The sequence below is a fragment of the Microtus ochrogaster genome, chromosome 10 (genome assembly GCF_000317375.1).
Source record: "Microtus ochrogaster isolate Prairie Vole_2 chromosome 10, MicOch1.0, whole genome shotgun sequence".
Classification (NCBI taxonomy): domain Eukaryota; kingdom Metazoa; phylum Chordata; class Mammalia; order Rodentia; family Cricetidae; genus Microtus; species Microtus ochrogaster.
In genome coordinates, this window is record NC_022016.1 from 24,997,029 (window position 1) to 25,016,057 (window position 19,029).

A 19,029-nucleotide genomic window follows, 5' to 3' on the forward strand; every position below is an offset into this window, starting at 1 on the left:
TGAACTCAGGACCTTTGGAAGAGCAGGCAATGCTCTTAACCACTGAGCCATCTCTCCAGCCCCTCAGTATTACTTTCTTTAGTGTAATATCTTTCTTAACTTTTTGAGAACTTTATAAAATGTATCTTGACCATAATTGTCCCCCACACCTCCCTTTGACTTCTCCCTGTTCCACCTCACCATTCTTTCCCAACTTCATGTCCCATCAGGTCCAATTTTTGCTGGTCATGTACATGTGATTATGGGGCATCCACTGGAGTATGGACAACACAGTAGAGGCCACACCCTTTAAGAAAACTGTCTCTTCCTTCCCCAGAAATCATCAATTATCAATAGCTTCCCAGTACAGGATTAACAAGCCCTACCTACTTCCATGCTAGACTGTGGAGTGGCTTAATCTTATAGAGATCTTGTGCAGGCAACCACAGATGCTGTGCGTTCATGAGTTCAGTGGTTACACTGTGTCCCAAACAAGACACTGTTTGCTCTGGGTCTTAGATTCTTTCTGCCTCACCTTCCTGGCTGGCCTCTGAGGCATGGAGAAGGGTGTTATGTAGATGTTCTATTTGTGGCTGAACACTGCACTGATGCTTATTCTCTGTATTTTGATCAGTTGTGAGTGTCTATGTTAACCACTGCCAAGCACACAACACAAAGAAAGTTCTATGTCGAGGTCTGAGAGCTGCATTAATCTATGAGTAAAGACAGGCAAACTTAGAAGGCAGTTTGATACTGCATTTATTTTAGCATAATATTAGCGGTAGAGTTTACCCCTGGGGCCTAAGAGCCCTCTAACCATGGGTTCTTGTCCACACTTATTGTACCAGGCAGGGGTTTCCTCCTGTGGAGGCCTTAAATCTAGTCATAAAAAGTTGGTTACTTCCATAACATTTGTGCCACCATTGCACACATGGGCATATCCTGTCACAGAGATCATTATTGTTGTTCAAAGTGTTCACAGCTGGGTAAGACTGTTGAAAATGTTTTCTCCCTGGCAGCTTGCATAGCACCTTCCAGAACTATGAGAGCTATTCAGCAGTGTGGAAGCTTCCTGGTTACTACCAATTTGATTTCTCCAAGTTCTATGATAAAAGTGCACGGTGTCTTCAGTGATAGGGTCTTACCATACAATTCCAGTGAGCAATCAAGAACAATGGCAATGTCTTTTATTGCAGTAGTGGTCATCGTAACACTTCTCACACATAACTGGAGTGGAAATATTGAACAGTTGGCACTGTACTTTTTCTTTGACAGGAATTGTTTTAAAAAATAACTATCTCTAGTGTCATTGAAGTTATTAGCAACCTTTAAAACTACTTTTAATAATTTAAAGACAAAGCAAATTGGGAAAACAAAGATAAAATCTGCAGGAAATTATTATAAAGTGAAGGTGAACAGCACAGAGTCGGTTTAACTGCCTTTGTCCTCATTCTCCCCACATGCCCCTGCCTTCTGTCCCCCTTTTATTTTTTTGTATTTTTTAAAATTATTTATTTATTTATTAAAGATTTCTGTCTCCTCTCCGCCACCACCTCACATTTTCTTCCCCCTCCCCCAAATGTGTAGTCCAGGGTGGCCTCAAACTCGAGATCCACCTGCCTCTGCCTCCTTCAGCAAATCCTACTGGCCTGCACCACCAGAACCAGCTGTCCCCCTTTTATTACAGTGTTCAGCTTCCATGCTCTCAACAGCTGTGAAGAATGAATGCAGTGTTCATAGCATTAGCAATTCCCAGGCTTTCCTCAGGCTGAATATGAAAATCTCTTGCTAAGAGCTTGTAGAACTCAGACCACAACCCTGACATTCCCCTCTTTAGGAGCCCGTGAAGTCAAGAATCGGGCTGTGCATTTCAGCCTGTACAGCACGGTGAGTGTCCGTGAGAGGAAGAATCAGAAGCGCCAAGCGTTACTGAAAGCTGATCGAGGAGGAGTAAGCTTGTGCTGTGCTACAGGAGACTCGGAGATCACAGCGGCCTAAAACAACTTGTCCCTGGTGAATTTTGCTGTGATACCCTTGTTCTGGGTTGCAAGTTTGCTCCTAAGTGGGCATACTGCTGCTTATGGTCATGGAAAACATGGACTGGCTTTTTAAGACTTCAGCTTGGAAGCCCTACATCATGGCTGCTCACTACCCATTGGTGAGCAGTGGCTGCATATGATCAATCTATGTTCAAGAGCACGAGCACAAAGGAACAGTTATTCCATGTGCCCAGCACTTGTGACTGCCATGTTAGACAACAGATGTGAGAGTAAAAGAATAATGTCTTAAGCACTGACTGGGGTTTTCACTGGAAAACAGTTTTTATTTAGCTTTCCACTTTTCTGGATTTTTTAACCAGTTATTAAGATTCTCGTTTTACAGATGAAGAAACCAATATCCTGTAGGTTGAAGTAGCTTGCTCAACATCAAACAGATCACACTTGAATACAGTATTGTCTCCCAAGTCTGAGTTCTTAATGGAATATAACAGTGATGTGGGATTCCCCTCTGTATGCTGTGAATACCATTGGTTAATAAAGAAACTGGCTTGGCCTGATAGGGTAGAACAGAGCTAGGTGGGGAAAACTAAACTGAATGCTGGGAGAAAAAAGGGCAGAGTCAGGGAGAAGCCTTGGAGCTGCCACCAGAGATAGACATGCTGAAACCTTGCCCATAGGCCACAAGCCTTCTGGTAAAATTTAAAATAATAGAGATGGGTTAATTCTAGATGTAAGAACTAGCTAGCAATATGCTTAAGTAATTGGCCAAGCAGTGATTTAATTAATACAGTTTCTGTGTGGTTATTTTGGGTCTGAGCTGCCCAGTGGCCAGAACGACCAAGCAGCCTTCCTACATCATGACAGGCTTAGGCAGGTCTGATGCATTTCTGGTACCACTAGTTGGTCCATAGTCAATAGCAGTCTGCTTCATAATAGAACATATTTTGCTTATTTAAAAACCATAGTGTAAATACTAAAGTGGAATCCTGGCACTCTGTAAAGACATTCTTCTTAGGTGTCTAACCTGGCCGACTTTGCTTTTCTTTGCTTTTGGTGGCGTGTTTTTGTTTGTTTTGTTCGTCTGTGGCCTTTCTCTTCCAGTTTAATAAAAATCCCAACAGCGAAAGTGTCTGTGGGGCTGAGGGGCAAGTTTAGAATTCTCCCCCTTTCACAGAGGGATTCTCAGCATCACTTATACCCCACATCCCAACGACGGCTTTCTCCTTCTGCTTAGCTGTGAAGTGAGGAGAAACGATGAACGGCTAGTACTTTTACAAGAGGAACAAGATTTTTTTTTTCTGGTTTTGAAATGCTCAGGAGGTTAAAAGTCAGCTTCTCTTCGCAAGCTCAGCTTAGCCTCCTGGCTGTGAACACCAGCCCTGGGCACAATGCTGAGGCAGGCCGGGAAGGAGGGCAGTCAGGTCTATTGATTTCAGCAGTAACTCGGAGTCGAAAGTCTTGGCTGTCTTCCTGGCTCCAGTAGGGACTTCGTGAGTGACCTCTAGGACTCCTTGTCTCTCAGAGCCCCACTGGTGAGGAAGACTGCAGGAGGATGAACAGCCCGCTGAAAGAAGGTGCCTCTGCTGCCTGCATCCCCATGTGCCGTCTGTGGTTCAGAATTTGAGCATAAAGTGAAAGCCACAGTCCTAAAAGGGAGTCGCATGCCTCAGTCTCAAACAAGACGAGCCACCGAGAGTGCGCCACTGCCTTTGACTCTTGATTGCTGAACTAAAATATGTGTGCTGTTCCAACCATAGCATTGGAATGAATAACTTCAATCGTTTTCCCAGGTTGGAGTAAATACTTGTCCATGCATGGTGGAGCTTGTGAGTCTTTCCGCAGCACTCCTGTTCACAGGCCTCTGCCCCCAGCTCTGGGGTCACTTAAAGAGGTTTGGCTGGGCTTGCTCACCTTCTCCTCAGTCACTTCCTTGGCAATTACTGACAGCTCCTCTTCCACCTGCTGCCCCGTTGTTTATTCCTGAGTTGCCTGGGAACCAAGGTCAGAAGACAGGTGACGTACAGGGATCCCACTCCAGGTTTGAATGCAAGGACTTCACTGAGAAACTGCTGCTCCTTCCCCAGGACTCCTGCTTCCTGGACTCACTGTCATGTGTACCGTATTCCTCTGTTTATTGGAGTGCAGCCCAGTGTGTCTTCCAAGGGGGATAGGAAGAAAGATGTTGTCTCCACAAGCCTAGCATGTCTAACTATAGATTTCTAGCTCAGAATGGTCCTTTCTTGGAAATGCTAAGTTCTTTCTTTTGGAAACAGGGTCTTGCTACACAGCCCAGGCTGACCTTGAATTTGTGTCTACCTACCAGAGCATCCTGTATGTTTGGATGTTTGTACACATGCTGCTAGAATGAGAACTCTGATTTTCAAAGGTTTTTTTTTTTCTTTTCTGCTGTTGGATGTTTTATTGTTGCTGTAGAGAAACTTGGTGCTATTTGGATTCCTGGGGATTTTGATGGTATCTGTTTTATCTCTGGTATGATTTTTAAGTTTTTGAATTCATGGTGCTCTAAAATTTTGTATATTAATGCCTTGGAGTGAGTTAGGTAGGTTTATTTTAAATTATTTAATTTATTTTTATTGACAAAATATTTTTCACACAATATATTTTAACGTTCCTCCCCCAAATCTTTTCAAATCCTCCCTACTGCTCCACCCACCTAAATCCATATCCTTCATTGCTCTTGTTAGAAAATAAATAGGCATTTAAAGATAAAATAATGAAAATAAGATAAAAAACCAAGCAAACTTGAATAGGACCAAGCAAAAAAATTAACAGAAGACAAGAGCCAAAAAAAAAAGCACAAGAAACTCCTATAGACACAGAGACATACACATTGGGACACAGAAATCCCCTAAAAACACATCACAAACCAAAATATAAAAGAAAAAGACCTGTAGAGTTAGAATAAAAAGCATCTAAAAGATTCTCAGAAAAGGCATTGTGAAACAAAACAAAAGAATTAAGGCAAACCCACAAAACATCATAACCACAGCTGGATATGGGGCCTGGTCTTAAGAGTGGTTTGCAGTGGTGGCACTCACCTTTAATCCCAGCACTTGGGAGGCAGAGGCAGGCGGATCTCTGTGAGTTTGAAGTCAGCCTGGTCTAGCTAGTTAAAAAAAAAAGAGTGGTTTGTATCCCCATTTGAAATCCATCAGACAAAACTGATGTTACATTTGCAAGTAGCTATCAAGTGATAGCTTCTAGGTTAGGGTTTCTCTCTAGCACATCTTGCATGCAGGTCACTGTAGTAGATAGAAGGATTTGGAGCTGGATTGGTGTTTACCTTTCTCCTTTGGTAGTAGGCAGTGAACCTTCCAGTACCTGAAACACTAGCCAGCAGGGAGGAAGGCTCTAGGTAGGCACCAGCTAAACTTCTCCATGATTAATGAGCTGTATAGGTGTTGTCTTTATCAATAGGAACCAATCACCTTGTTAATAGCCTGTGTTTGAAGGCTCCCTTGGGACCCATTTGGCCAACAACTCAATTAGATGTAACCCATTCCTAGAACTGGAAGCTTCATTTGGTGAAAAGAGATGCCCAACTGAGGTTCAATCTACCTCATTATTTTGTGATTCCACTTAAATCACTTTTATATAAACATATATTTTTAAACACTTCTACTGTACTAGGTTTCTATATGATCCCTCAAATGTCCTTTAGTTCCTCCCTGAATTCCCTTCCTCACCTTCCTCTTCCCTCTCCCACCCCGTTTGGTTCTCCCATTGTCCCCACCATCCATCCACAACTGTCTATTCTATTTTTTTCTCCCTAGGGAGATCCACCCCTTCCCCCTAGTCCCTTACTTTATATCCAACCTGTATATAGTTGTAGCTTGTTTATCAATGACTTAACAACTAACATCCACATATAAGTAAATACATACCATATTTATCTTAATGGGTCTGGGTTGCCTCACTCAGGATAATTTGTTTCTAGCTCCATTCATTTACCTGTGAATTTCATGGTTTCTCTCTCTCTCTCTCTCTCTCTCTCTCTCTCTCTCTCTCTCTCTCTCTTTCTTCCTCTCTTTTTTCCCTTTTTTTTTAGCAGCTGAGTAACAGTCCAGTGTGTAAATGTACCACATTTTTTTTATTCATTCAACTGTTGACAGAGATCCAATTTTTGGAATTTATGAATGGAACAGCAAGGAACATGATTGAGTGTTTCTGTCTTTGGGTATATACCCCAAATCTAGTGTAGTTGGATCTCGAGGTAGATATATTCCCAGATTCTGTAGTAACCACCACACTTATTTCCATAGTGGCTGTGCAAGCTTTCATTCTCACTAGCAATGGTTGAATGTTCCCTTAACTCCATCTCCTTGCCAGCAAGAGCTGTGTTCATTTTATTGATCTTGGCCATTCTGGCTTCTGTAAGACAAAAATCTCCAAGTAGTTTTGATTTACATTTTCCTGATGACTAAAGGATATTGAATTATTTATTTATTTATATATGTATTACTTGTTTGTTAACTTTACATTCCCTCCCTCCTCTCCTCTCAGTTCCTCCCCCATCTCCCTCTGTTACCAATTCCCAGTCCTCTCCTCCTCTGTGTCTCTTCAGGAAAGGGCAGGTCTCCCAAGGATACCAGCAAAACATGACATAACAAGTTGCAGTAAGATTAGGCACTTCCCATGTATTAAGACTGGGCAAGGCAAGCCAATATGGGGAGTAGAGTCCCAAAGGTCAGAAAAAGAGTCAGAGACAGCCCCTGCTCCCACTGTTAGGAGTCCCACAAGGAGACCAAGCTACACAACTGTAACATACAAGCAGAGTGCATAGGTCAGTCCCATACAGACACCCTGGTTGTTGATTCAGTCTCTGTGAGTCCCTATGAGCCTAGGTTAGTTGGTTTTGTGGGTTTTCTTGTGGAGTCCTTGATCCCTCCTGCTCCTACTTTCCTTTCTCCCCATTTTCTGCAGGGTTCCCCGAGCTCCGCCTGATGTTTGACTGTGGGTACCATTTGTTTTCATCAGTGACTGGATGAAGCCTCTCTAATGGTAATTGGAGTAGGCACCAATCTATGGGTATAGCAGAGTATCATTAGGTATCATTATATTGCCGTTTTTTCTTCCAGTCATGTTTGAGTCTGTCCTGTGTCTCCGGGTCATCCAGTTTGCGGATCCAGGTGTTCCAGGCAATGTCAGGGGTGGGCTTACTCTTCCTTACCTGTGCCATAGGGTAGACCAATCATTGGCTGGCCATTTCCTCAATCTCTAGGTCACCTTTATCAGAGCACATCCCACAGGCAGGACAGACTCAAGGGGAAAAGTTAAGTGGTTGGGTTGTTTTCCAACTTCCTCTACTTGAAGTCTTGCCTGGTTACAGGAGATGGCCAGCTCTGGCTACTTATCAGTTGTTCCTAGGAGTCTTAGTGGTGGCGGTGGGGGTGGGTGGGTGTCATCTTTGTAGATTCCTAGGAGATTTCCTTGTGTCAGGTTTTCACCCTGATCCCCAAATGCCCTCCCTTTCCAGCAGTTTCTTTCAGTATTCTTCCACTCTGCCCTTCTCAAGAAGATAGGTCATGTTCCCATTCCTACCCTAGCGTAGTGCACTCACAAAATCTTTCATCTTTTTTTTTTCCCAGGGAGACCCCATGGTCCCCCCTTGAATCCTTCTTGCAACATAGTTATCCTTTATTTTACAGCTAATGTCCACTTACCAGTGAGTACACACCATGTTTGCCTTTCTCCATCTGGGTTACTTCACTCAGGATGATTTTTTTTTCTACTCTTATTTGCCTTCAAACAAAGTATCATTATTCACAGCTGATTTTTGTGCAGGGTGATAAGTATGGATCTATTTGCATTCTTCTGTATCCAGCAATCCAGTTTTTGTTGAAGATGCTGTCTTTTTTCCAGTATGAATTTCTGGCTTCTTTATCAGTAATCAGTCGTCCAGAAGTATGGATTTATATCTGGATCTTCAATTAAATTCCATTGTCAACTTGTCTGTTTTTCTGCAGATATCATTCAGTCTGTATTACTACAGCTCTGTAGTACAGTGTGAAGTTGGGGATGATGATGCTTCCAGCAGTTCTTTTTTAAAATTATTATTTAGGATATTTTCTTTAACTCTTCTGGATTTTTTGTTTCCATATGAAGCTAAAATTGCCCTTTCAATTTTTTGAGGAATTGTGTTGGAATTTTGATGGGGATTGCATTGAATTTGTAGAATGTTTTTGGTAAGACGGCCTTTTTTCACTATATCAATCCTACTGATCCATGATATTTCCGTCTTCTGATACCTTCTTCAATTTCTTCAGTGTCTTAAAGGTTTTTTTTAAATGCAAGTCTTTTGCTTGCTTGGTCAAAGTTACCCCAAGACATTTTATGTTTTTTGATATTGTAAAAGGTCTTGTTTCTCTGATTTCTTTCTCAGTCTGTCTTTTGTACATAGAAAGGCTAAGATTTTCGTGTATTAATTTTGTATCTTGCTATTTTGCTGAAAGGTTTTTTTTAAGTCAAATCTAGGAGTTTCCTTATGTAATTTTTAGGGTCACTTATGAATATTATCATATCATCTGTAAATAAGGATACTTTGATGTCTTTCATTTTTATTTGTGTTCTTTTGATTTCCTTCAGTTGTCTTGTTGCTCCCAGCTAAGACTTCAAGTACTAAATTGCATAGATATGGAGAGAGTGAACAAACTTATCTTCTTCTTGATTTTAGTGGAATGCTTTGAGTTTCTCCACATTTAGGCTTATGCAGGGTGTGGGCCTGCTGTAAATCTCCTTTATTATGTTTATGTCTGCACCTTGCTTTCCTGGTCTTTCTGGGACTTTATCATGAAGGCATGTTGGACTTTATCAAATGCCTTTTGCATCCAATGAGATGACCATGTTTTTGACTTTTAGTCTGCTTATATGGTAGCTTGCATTTATCATTTTACATATGTGGAACAATCCCTGTATATCCGAGATGACACCTACTTGATTGTGACAAATGATCTTTTGGATGTGTTCTTGGATTTGGTTTCCAAGTATTTTATTGAAAAATTTTGCATTTGTGTTCATATGGGAAATTGGTCTATAATTATTATCTTTGTTGGGTACCAGGGTGACTCTAGCTTCCTAAATGCAAATTGGGCAACACTCCTTCTGTTTCTATTTTGTGGAATAATTTGAGGAGTATTGGGATTAATTCTTTGACAGTCTGCTACTATTTAGGATTTTGTGCTAAAACCATCTGGCCTTGGGCCTATTTTTGAGATTGGGGAGATTTTGTTACTGCCTCTATCTCACTAAGAGTTACAGGTTTATTTAAATTATTGACACCAAATCAAACTTTTAGCCCCAACCTGAGACTATTAGTTTTCTGTTATAACTACAAGAGATGCTACAAAGCTTGTGTCTTGTAGCGACATTAATTTGTTAACAGAATTGCAGTTAGAATGCCAGACATGAGCTACTTCTCTCCTTTAGGAACCATCTTGCCGATGTAGTTGGCTACTGAGTTCGTATTACTTTTTTCACTTATTTATTTTTTTTTCAGTGCTGGGCATTGAACCCATGGCCTCCCATGGACTAAGCAAGCGTTCCACCAGGCAGCTGCTCTTCTAGCAAGACTCTTTTGTTTTTAAAGGTTTATTTCTTCATGTATATATTTTTATGAATATGAGAGCTCTGTCTTCAGGCACACTGAAAGAAGGAATCAGAACCCATTATGGATGGTTGTGAGCCCCCATGTGGTTGCTAGAAATTGTACTTAGGACCTCTGGAAGAGCACCCAAGTGTTCTTTACCACTGAGACGGCCTCTTATTTTGCTTAATCCTATCTGAATTTAAAATTTCCTATGTATCTCATTTGTGTTTGTTTGAAATGTTTTAAGTCTAACTTCTCATTTGAAATTGTTTATCTGTTTTTAATGTTTCCTCGTGTTCTTTCTTCTGTCATTTACATAATGTGATCACATTTGTATTTGTAGACTTGTCAGCTGCAGACAAAAGTGTTGACTGATTGCTGGAAACACATACACAGCCATAAATGTAAACTTTCCCCATAGCATAGATCACAGGAATCCTATAAGGCATTTGCAGTCCTAGGGCTATGCGAAGTTGCATGCTTTTTTTAATCTCGTTGAAGCATGACTTACCCATTCCTACTTTTTTTTTAAATTTAATTATCTAAATTTCATTTTCAAGTTGTTTTGGCAAGGAGAGTCTGTGGCTAAAAATATTTTTCCTTATATTTTGTTTTAATTTATTTTCCTTTTTGAGGCAGGATTTCACTGTATAGCCCAGGCTGGCCTTGAACTTCCAATCTTCCTTCCTCAGCCTCTCAGGTGCTAGGATTACAAGCATGTACTACCAGGCCCAGCTGAAAACTTTCATCTTGATAAGGCTTTTTGCATCCAAAAGTAATGATAAGTTTATGAAATAACTTATAGCATGCCCACCACAGCTAACTGTGGATACTGTCTTGTGGTCTTTCTGTCAGCTAGTGTTGCTGTTATAGAGAAACATATGTATCTTTTTTTTTTCACATGACAAGTCTCATTAAATATCTATAACTAATACCATACCCCTATCTACCTCCCACCATGAACAATTTGCTGAATCTTCACTTCTGTCTAAAATCACATTTTCCCCTCTTTTTGCTTTTTGTCACCTTCAGGAACAGTTACCATTATATATACATTGTCAATGCACTGTCTGCTCTGTCTGTTGTCCCCTCCTCCATAGGCCTCTTCTTAAATTGCATTATTTCATTTTCCTCGTGGGACTTTTCGAAGAAATCTGTGTTTGTCTGAATATAATCAGTCCTTTCTAAAACTCATGTTGAAACTTAATCCCTTTAATGACACACGAAAAGCTGAGACCAGATGGGACCTTTAAGAGGTCTTACGGTTCTGCTCTTGTGAGACTGATGGACAGATGGGCTAATGGGTTATATAAAAATGAGTGTGCTATGAAAACCTCTTGGACCAGGTCTCCCTTGCCATCCTAGTGTCTTCATGTGATGTCTTGTATGACATCTGAGGACTTGGACAACAAGAGAGCTATTGTCAGATCCGGCATCTCAACCTTGAGCCGGAATGGTAAGCCTGAACAGGCCTGTTTTGTGTGATCAATATCTTCTGTGCTTTTGTGTAATTAGAGATACAAAACAGATTGGGGCTGTATATTGTAGCATTTCATCTTTTAAAACTTTTTGTTTGGCTTTTATCGTCTTTCTATTTTCAATATGGATTTTATCTCCATGGGTTTTTACCGTAGTTGATTCCTTTCTCAGCTCTCTGTCTCTTGCTTCTATATCTTGTTATTGTTTCTCCATTAATTTTCATTTAACTAACTGTACTTTCAGCTTTTTTTACACTTAGACAAGGACACCATAGTGTTTCTTTCTTTGAGGTAAATATTTCCCTGATATCTTCTTCCTCTTTTTTGTATTTTATTTACTTAGTGTGTGTGTATGTGTGTGCACATGTGTACATGTGTGTGCATACCATGCCAAGGTACATGTGAGGAGGTCAGAGAACATCTCCAGGTAGTTGTTTCTCTCTTCCCTTTCTACTGTTTGTGTCCTGGGGATCAAACTTGGTCATCAAGCTTGGCAGCAGGTGCCTTTATCAGATAAGCCATCTCACTGGCCTTCTGGCTTTTGGATTTTATAATTTATTTTCTGTATATTGTTTACCCCTTTTTGCTTTGGGCTTTTCTTTTTCCATCCCTCCTATGTATTGTCACATATAAATTTTTGGACTATATGTTGTATCCTTTAATTATTATTCATCCTGCATACTAATAAATTCTCTGCCATCCTGAATTTGGTTCATGAAAAGTATGGGAGGAATGAGAAATGAGAACAGGGAAGTCATTTGGGATATATACCTGAAAGTTCAAAGCCAGCAGGTAGACCCTTAGCTTGAGTGTGATCTCAGCCTAGACCTTAGTCTTTCCATCCCTTCAGTGTAGTGTGGATCTGATCCAGGTAAGCTGAGTTCAGGCTCCCTTCAGACCTCATCATGGCAACCAGCAGAGTACCGGTGTCTTATGATACATCTGCTCGATTCTCTCCCTTCCCCCTTCTTTATCTCATCTCAGTTTTCTTCTTAATGTCTTGTTTGGGTTTCCTTGGGCTTCCATTAAAGAATATCACCAAAAAACCTAGCGCCTAAGCCAATAGAAATGTATTCTCTCACAGTTCTGGAGGTGAGAAGTCTGAAACCACAGTATTGACATGATCCTGGCTCCAGGGGAAGATTTGCTTGATTGCCTTTTCCTGGTCCCTGGCAGCTTCCATCAATCCTTGTCATTCCTTACAGCTGAATCCCGCCAGCGCCGCCGCCTTCCTCTTGCTCGTCTCTGTGTGTCTCTCTATTGTCATGTCTTCCTTTAGATATCAGTTATTGAATTAGAGTATGTTCTATATATAGAATAACCTTTAATTTTATTTGCAAAAATGTAATTTTTTAAATAGAAAAAGACTATACCCTGAGGTATCAGGGGACACAGATTTAAAATGATGGGATATTATTCAACTCATTGCATGTGGAATTTCAGGCCAGGATTGGAAAAAAAAAATAAGCTTGCTTACATTCTGATTGTTCCAACACTGACCATGTGTAAGAAGCAAACTGAGGTACCAGGGTGTGTCCTCTTCCTCCCGTTAGCCACTGAGGTCCCAAGACATCTCCTCCCCCAACTCTTAGCCACTGAGGTCACAGGGTGACCTCCCCAGTACTAGTCCTGGTCTTCAGTTATTTTTCCAAGCAGGAGAGTAGACTTCTCATAATTACAACTTACTTTTGCTAGAATATTACTGAGCTTAAGAACATTGTCTATTATTTATTTCTTGTGTTCTCTTTTTATTTGTTGTAAATATCATTGTATTTTGTAAAAAAAAAAAACCTTCAATTTTAGTTTTGGATAGAAAAATTTATTGAATTCGTTTGCTATGGAGTTAGCTTCCCAATAAGATTTTCTTATTCTTTTGCACTGGCGGCATTTCTGTGAGACAGATGAAGAAAACATGTGCTTGTGCTCCTATTACTGAATGGCTACTTTGTTCAGTAATGCCACATGGTACTGCCTCTTGTGTGCCAGGCATAGACAATGGTGACAAGCCTAGTGAAGCATCAACAGAAAAAGAGAGAAGTAGAAAGCTGGTCAGATACACTTGGGTGCAGCCCCAGCAGGTGTGCAGCAAGGGGAGGAGGTGAGTCTTCTCCATAGTAGAGAGTGTTATTTGGTTTGTTCTCATATGTTGTAGGTGTGGACTCTACATCTTCAGTCACAGGTCAGACCAACTGCTTGCTAATTTGTTAAGTAGTAACATTTATACCAGCCATTGTCTCTAGGGACTGGCTGTTGGGGATGTCATTAGGAGTTAGGCTCTAGATGATTGTATAAGTCATTGCAAGTCACTGGGTCAGGCTTCAAGCAGTCAGGCTATTAGAGATTGGGAGATTTTTTTCTTATTCTTTTTGACTGTTTTGTCTCTACATTATGTGTGGGTCATATTCATTTAACAATTCTTTCATCACTTTATTTTATTTTCTTTTATAAAACTACTGAGATCGACACATAATGGTGTAGGAAGGAGACTTTTTGCCGACTCTGAGATACATATTTTTTGCTCCTTGGAACAAACTATCTAGGAATTCATGCACATATGTTTTTCTCACACATAAATAGATAGAAAGGATGAACCTTCACTGCTAGTGCACTTCCATAGATCTATTTTTCTTATCACCAGTGAGTCTACCTGACTGTTAATCTATAGGGAAGGCCAATGGACTGCTAGCTCTATCTTGATGAAAACTTTTTAACAAAAGCATCTAGAAAGAACCATCATCATTATTTAAATATTCCCCAGTTCTTGTTAGTTGTGCACACACCAAGTTCATACCATAACACAATAGTATAGTAAGTCTCTTATCCTCTGTAAGGAGAGACTCATGCAGACTTAGGGTCAATAGTTCATGGCCATATTTCTTGTTCAAATGTCGAAATACTTCTGTACTACCTGGAAAATTCATTAAAACAACAGAGGAAAAACATTAAGGTTATTTTACAAGTATCCTAAGTTCACTGGCCCAAGGGAAATGATGTAGGCCATCTTAAAAACCCCTGATAAATGATCCACCTATCATGCAACATCTAAGACTCTCAGTTCTGGGGACAGATGGACAATCCAGGACTCAGGGTAGATGTGTAGTGAATTCTTGAAAAACTCTCTGCCCTTTGGGAAAATCACATTGGATCTTAATTGTTACTGTATTTTAATAGTCTGTGTCTTAGTTGTCAAATGATTTTGAATGTCTATGTTCTAATTCTTTCATGAGGGCACACTCTCCTATTTCAGAATATAAGAATTTATGGTGATATGCAAGATATTTGAACAGAGTGGACAATGAGGGCTGATGAGAAGCCAAAGACAATGGCACTGGGTTTTGATCCTACTTCATGTTCTGGCTTTGTGGGAGCCTAGCCAGTATGGATGTTCACCTTCCTAAACCTGGATGGAGGGGGGAGGACCTTGGACTTTCCACAGGGCAGGGAACCCTGACTGCTCTTCCTACTGGAGAGGGAGGGGGAGAGGAGTGAGGGGAGGAAGAGAAGAATGGGAGGAGGGAGAGGGAAATGGGAGGCTGGGAGGAGGCGGGAATTTCTTTTTTTTCTTTCAATAAAAAAAAAGAAAGAAAAAAAAAGAATTTACAACACATTATTGCATACTGACATCAGAAGGGAGGGGTCACAAAGTTTGGAGGTGCTTTTCAGTGTCTGTATGTGTAATAAACAGGGATAATTCAGATCTGTGAGAATAATGAAAAAGTCACACAGAATTAAATAATTAAAAGATAGATATTGAACTAATATTTTATAAGAAATATGTTCTTCCAAACCTGATAACTTAGCTAAGGGAACTTAGAGGCTCCTGGTAAAGAAAACACATTACTAACAGTAAGAATGAGTGAGAAAAGGCTGGAGAGCTGTGTCCATGGACAGAACACTTGTACAAGATGAGGTCCAGGCTGAGGATGTCCAGCACCCACTTGACAAGGAGCAGACATCTGTAACCCTTAGCAGGTGAGCAATGCCGACAGGGGTGCGTAACTCTGCTTGTAAACTTTGCTAGGAAAGTATTTTTTGAAAGGAGAGTGCTACTTGGAGAGGAATGAATCAAAATGGTAACATTCCAAGAATTATTGATGAGGTTTCAACTGTACTGGGTAAGTATGTGAAATAAATTCCTTTAAATGAAAAATTCAATATCTTGAAGGGAGTTACAGGTTTGTTTTCTCTTTCATCTTGGGAAGCTAACATCACTGCGGCTCTGAAATTCTTCAAGTCTTTGTAGACGATGTTTGAGAAAAATTGTTTCGGTCAAATATATTGATGTAAACCCTTTTGATCTTCATATAGATGTGATAGTGTCATGTTATGGAGTAATCTGGGGTTTTAACTATAGTTTTTAAAAAAACCCTGCCTATTTTTATTTGGCACCATCCAAATCAGCACATTCAGACTCTTCTGGGTTGTGCAATAAATTAACAAAATGGATGTGTTCTTGGTAACTTTACATCTACTTTACATAAAGTTTGCATTTATTCATCAAATAAATGAGACAGTGAGCAAACATTTCTAAAGATATGGGAAATGGAATTCTAAAATTTAGAGAAATGCTGCATGTTACCTTCTATTGAGTATTTATAGTGTTGGAGCTGAAAAGTAGCCAGGAAGTATGGCATTATAAATCATAAAGTAAGATAGTTGTCTATTTGAAATTTTCCCCAAGAATTGAACATTAAAATATCTTTATTGAGATATAACTCATATCATCCTTGAAAAATGAGCAGTTTTCAGTCATTTTGTTGAAGTGGTTTAGTAAAGAAGAAATAATGTTCAGAGTAAACTGTGGTCTAGAAGACCTGAAGAAAAATAGGAGGTTGTGGCTCCTCTCATCCTCTCATGGCTTTCTCTATTCATCCTGTCTCCTCTGTCTTGGCTCGTTTACATTTCCAGTTTGTTGACATCTGCCAAGAAGCCAGTCGGAAGTTTCATAGGGATATATTGAATTGATGGATTAATTCATGGAGAATTGCTATGTTAACAATACAAATCTTTCAGTTCCTCCCTTAGAATTCTTTCCACTTACTTAGGCCTTCTCTAATTTCTTCTAACAATGTCTTATCAGTTTTCAGAGTATGTGTTTTGTGTTTCTTTAATGGCATTTAATTCCAAGTAGTTTATTCCACTCAATGCAATTGCAAATGAAATTGCTTTCTTAATTTCAGTTTTGGACTGTCCATTTTTACTATGTATAGATACATTTATTATATACATATATATGGTTTTATATATACAGTATACTATATACAATAAAATGCATGTTATAATATATGTATTATCTTATGTACTTCACCTTATTGAAACCATTTATTCATTCTAACACATTTTTAGAGGATCTTCTAGGATTTCTTATACTTAAGATCATCATTTGTAATAGGTATTTTAATTCTTTGTTTCTTTTCAGAGGAATTTAATTTCATTTCCTTATTGGTATGGTTAGAACCTCTACTGCAATGCTGAACAGAAGTAGTGAGAGGTGCCTTGTTCATGGTTTTGGGTGAACACCCAGTCGTTCATTATTAGGTACAATTGTGCTTACAGGTTTACAGAGATGGCCTTTGTCACGTTGGCTAAGCTCTCCCATTCCTAGGTTACTGAGTATTTTTAGCATGAAGAAGACATGCTTGATTTTTATCAAATATGATTTCTCTATCTTCTAAAATGATTGTAGTTTTGTCTTTTTTTCTATTAACATTCTATCGACGTATTATGTAAATTAACTTTCAGATATTTGGAGATTTCTTTTAAATAAATGACATTTTATCAGAGAGTCGGTGCATTCTTTAACTTCTGAAGAAATGTTTTTGTGGTTAAAGCTGACATATTAATTTGGCCTATTGACCAAAGGCATGGCACTAATGTATTATTCTTTTGGCAACAGACTGTTCTTGACACCTGTCAACATAACGTGGTATGTGATGGAATGATGTCAGTGATGGAAACGGCCTTACATGGAAGTCCCACTGTTTATCATAGATATTATTGACATACATTGATTTTGTCACTCATCATATTGACTTGTTCTTTTTTTTAAAACTTGTACATGTGGCAAGGACACTCACAGTTTACACTAGTTTGTTAATAAAGCCAGACAAGGGCGCACCATAGTTGGAGGCATTCTCATCCTTTCTACCTTGATACAAGCCTCGAATCAGAAATGCTTATTCATCTAGTGCCAATCTCCCCCCCAACAGTGACACCAAAAGGACAACTTTATTTAAAAACTGCATTCCAGGGGCTGGAGAGATGACTCAGTGGTTATTAGCACTTGTTGCTCTTGCAGAGACCTGGGCTTGGTTTCTAGCACCAACATGGCAGCTCAGAACCTTAACTCTAATTTCAGGAGAGCTGAGACACTCTTATCCTCTGTGGGCACCGTATACACATGTGGTACATATGTGTACATACAAGAAAACACTCATAAACATAAAGTAAAAATTTCAAAATAAACAACAACAAAAGTCTACATTTTGGGAGGCTTTCTAAGAATGAAGATATATGACTGAGTCTGCAGATTTTTGCTCCAAGAAAAATTTGAAGGACAATGAGATGTCTTTAAACAATTTTCCTGCCAAAAATGTGAAGCAAAAGATTATTGCCTCACTTTCATTTGACCTTGAATTTTAAACCAGGTTAATGAATATAACATGTATCACTCACACATTAGGACAATTCAGCCTAAAGAATATTAATCAATTTTTAGAAACTTAATTACATATAAAATGTAAAATGAAAACTTTTTCTGAAATTTAAGATGATAATGATACAGGTGTGTGGTTCAGAACATGACATTTCAGGATAGCACAGCATGTTGGGTGCTGTTGACTAAAGGGGTTTGGAAGGACCTCAGAGGCAAAGTCCTCAATACTCTCCTCCTTCTTTGTCCTTCTTCAGAGCAATCCAGGAAATTTAGACAGCTCCCCTCCCTTCTCCCTGAAGACCATCATCAGGCAGGACTGTGCTCCATCTGTTAGGAAGCAAAGCTACAAAGAAGCAAAGAAGAGTCTGGACAGATGTGGTTTACAGCAACTACCTAGAAACTGTTTCCTAAAAAGCACTGATCCTTTTCTGGGGCCCACAAGGTAACTAAAAGCAGGACAAAGGCTGCTATCTCTGCCTTTATTGTGTATCTACTGCTTTGACTCTTGGCAAGTACTGTTCTACTCTGAGCATAGGTGGAAAAGTGAATCATCTTATCTGAACACTAGAGACCCCTAACCTCTTCCCTGCTCCTCCAAAGCAGAAATCACAAAGAACGGCTGAGACACTGCACTCTTTTTTCAATTATTCTATTATATTTCATTTTTAAAGATAAAATTTTAATTGTTTGTTTTGCAACATCTTGTAAAGACACCTCCCCCACCCCATTTTCCGCTGTCACCCAAAAAGCAAGTCTCTAGTTCCTGTCTTAAGGCCACAGATATCTTGGACTCCTGGGACAGCGGAGCCCCACAGATATGTTACCCCACGATTAGATACCCCGTTTCCCCTCCCAAAGAGAAGCAGTTGTCCCAGGGAACCATGAAGCAGTAGGAATTCAGCTGGTAGGGGCAGGACTGAGATACTGGCCAGTCAGACCACGGATTGGCCAGCACTGCTCTCTTCTCTGTCACAGTTGCTCCCCTATTTAAACCTAAAGTTCATGTCTTTATCTTAAAGGTGAGCCCAAATTCTTGATTTCCATCACAGCATACTGATTACAAACCTTCCGGTCCTGCCACTGTCCACTTCCTGGCTGGCTCGAGTGACAGGACCTTATTTATTGGAGACACTCTGCCACGTCAAGTCAGGGCTCTGATCATGACCTCCTGAGATAGAGCACTATCTTAGGTTATCTCACTGTGCCCAATCTAATTTCCACATGGTTGAATGCCCATTCTTTATCTGACATAACCACTAGAATTCTATGACGTTTTCTCTATGTCTTTTGGTCTTCATTGCTGATGGCTCC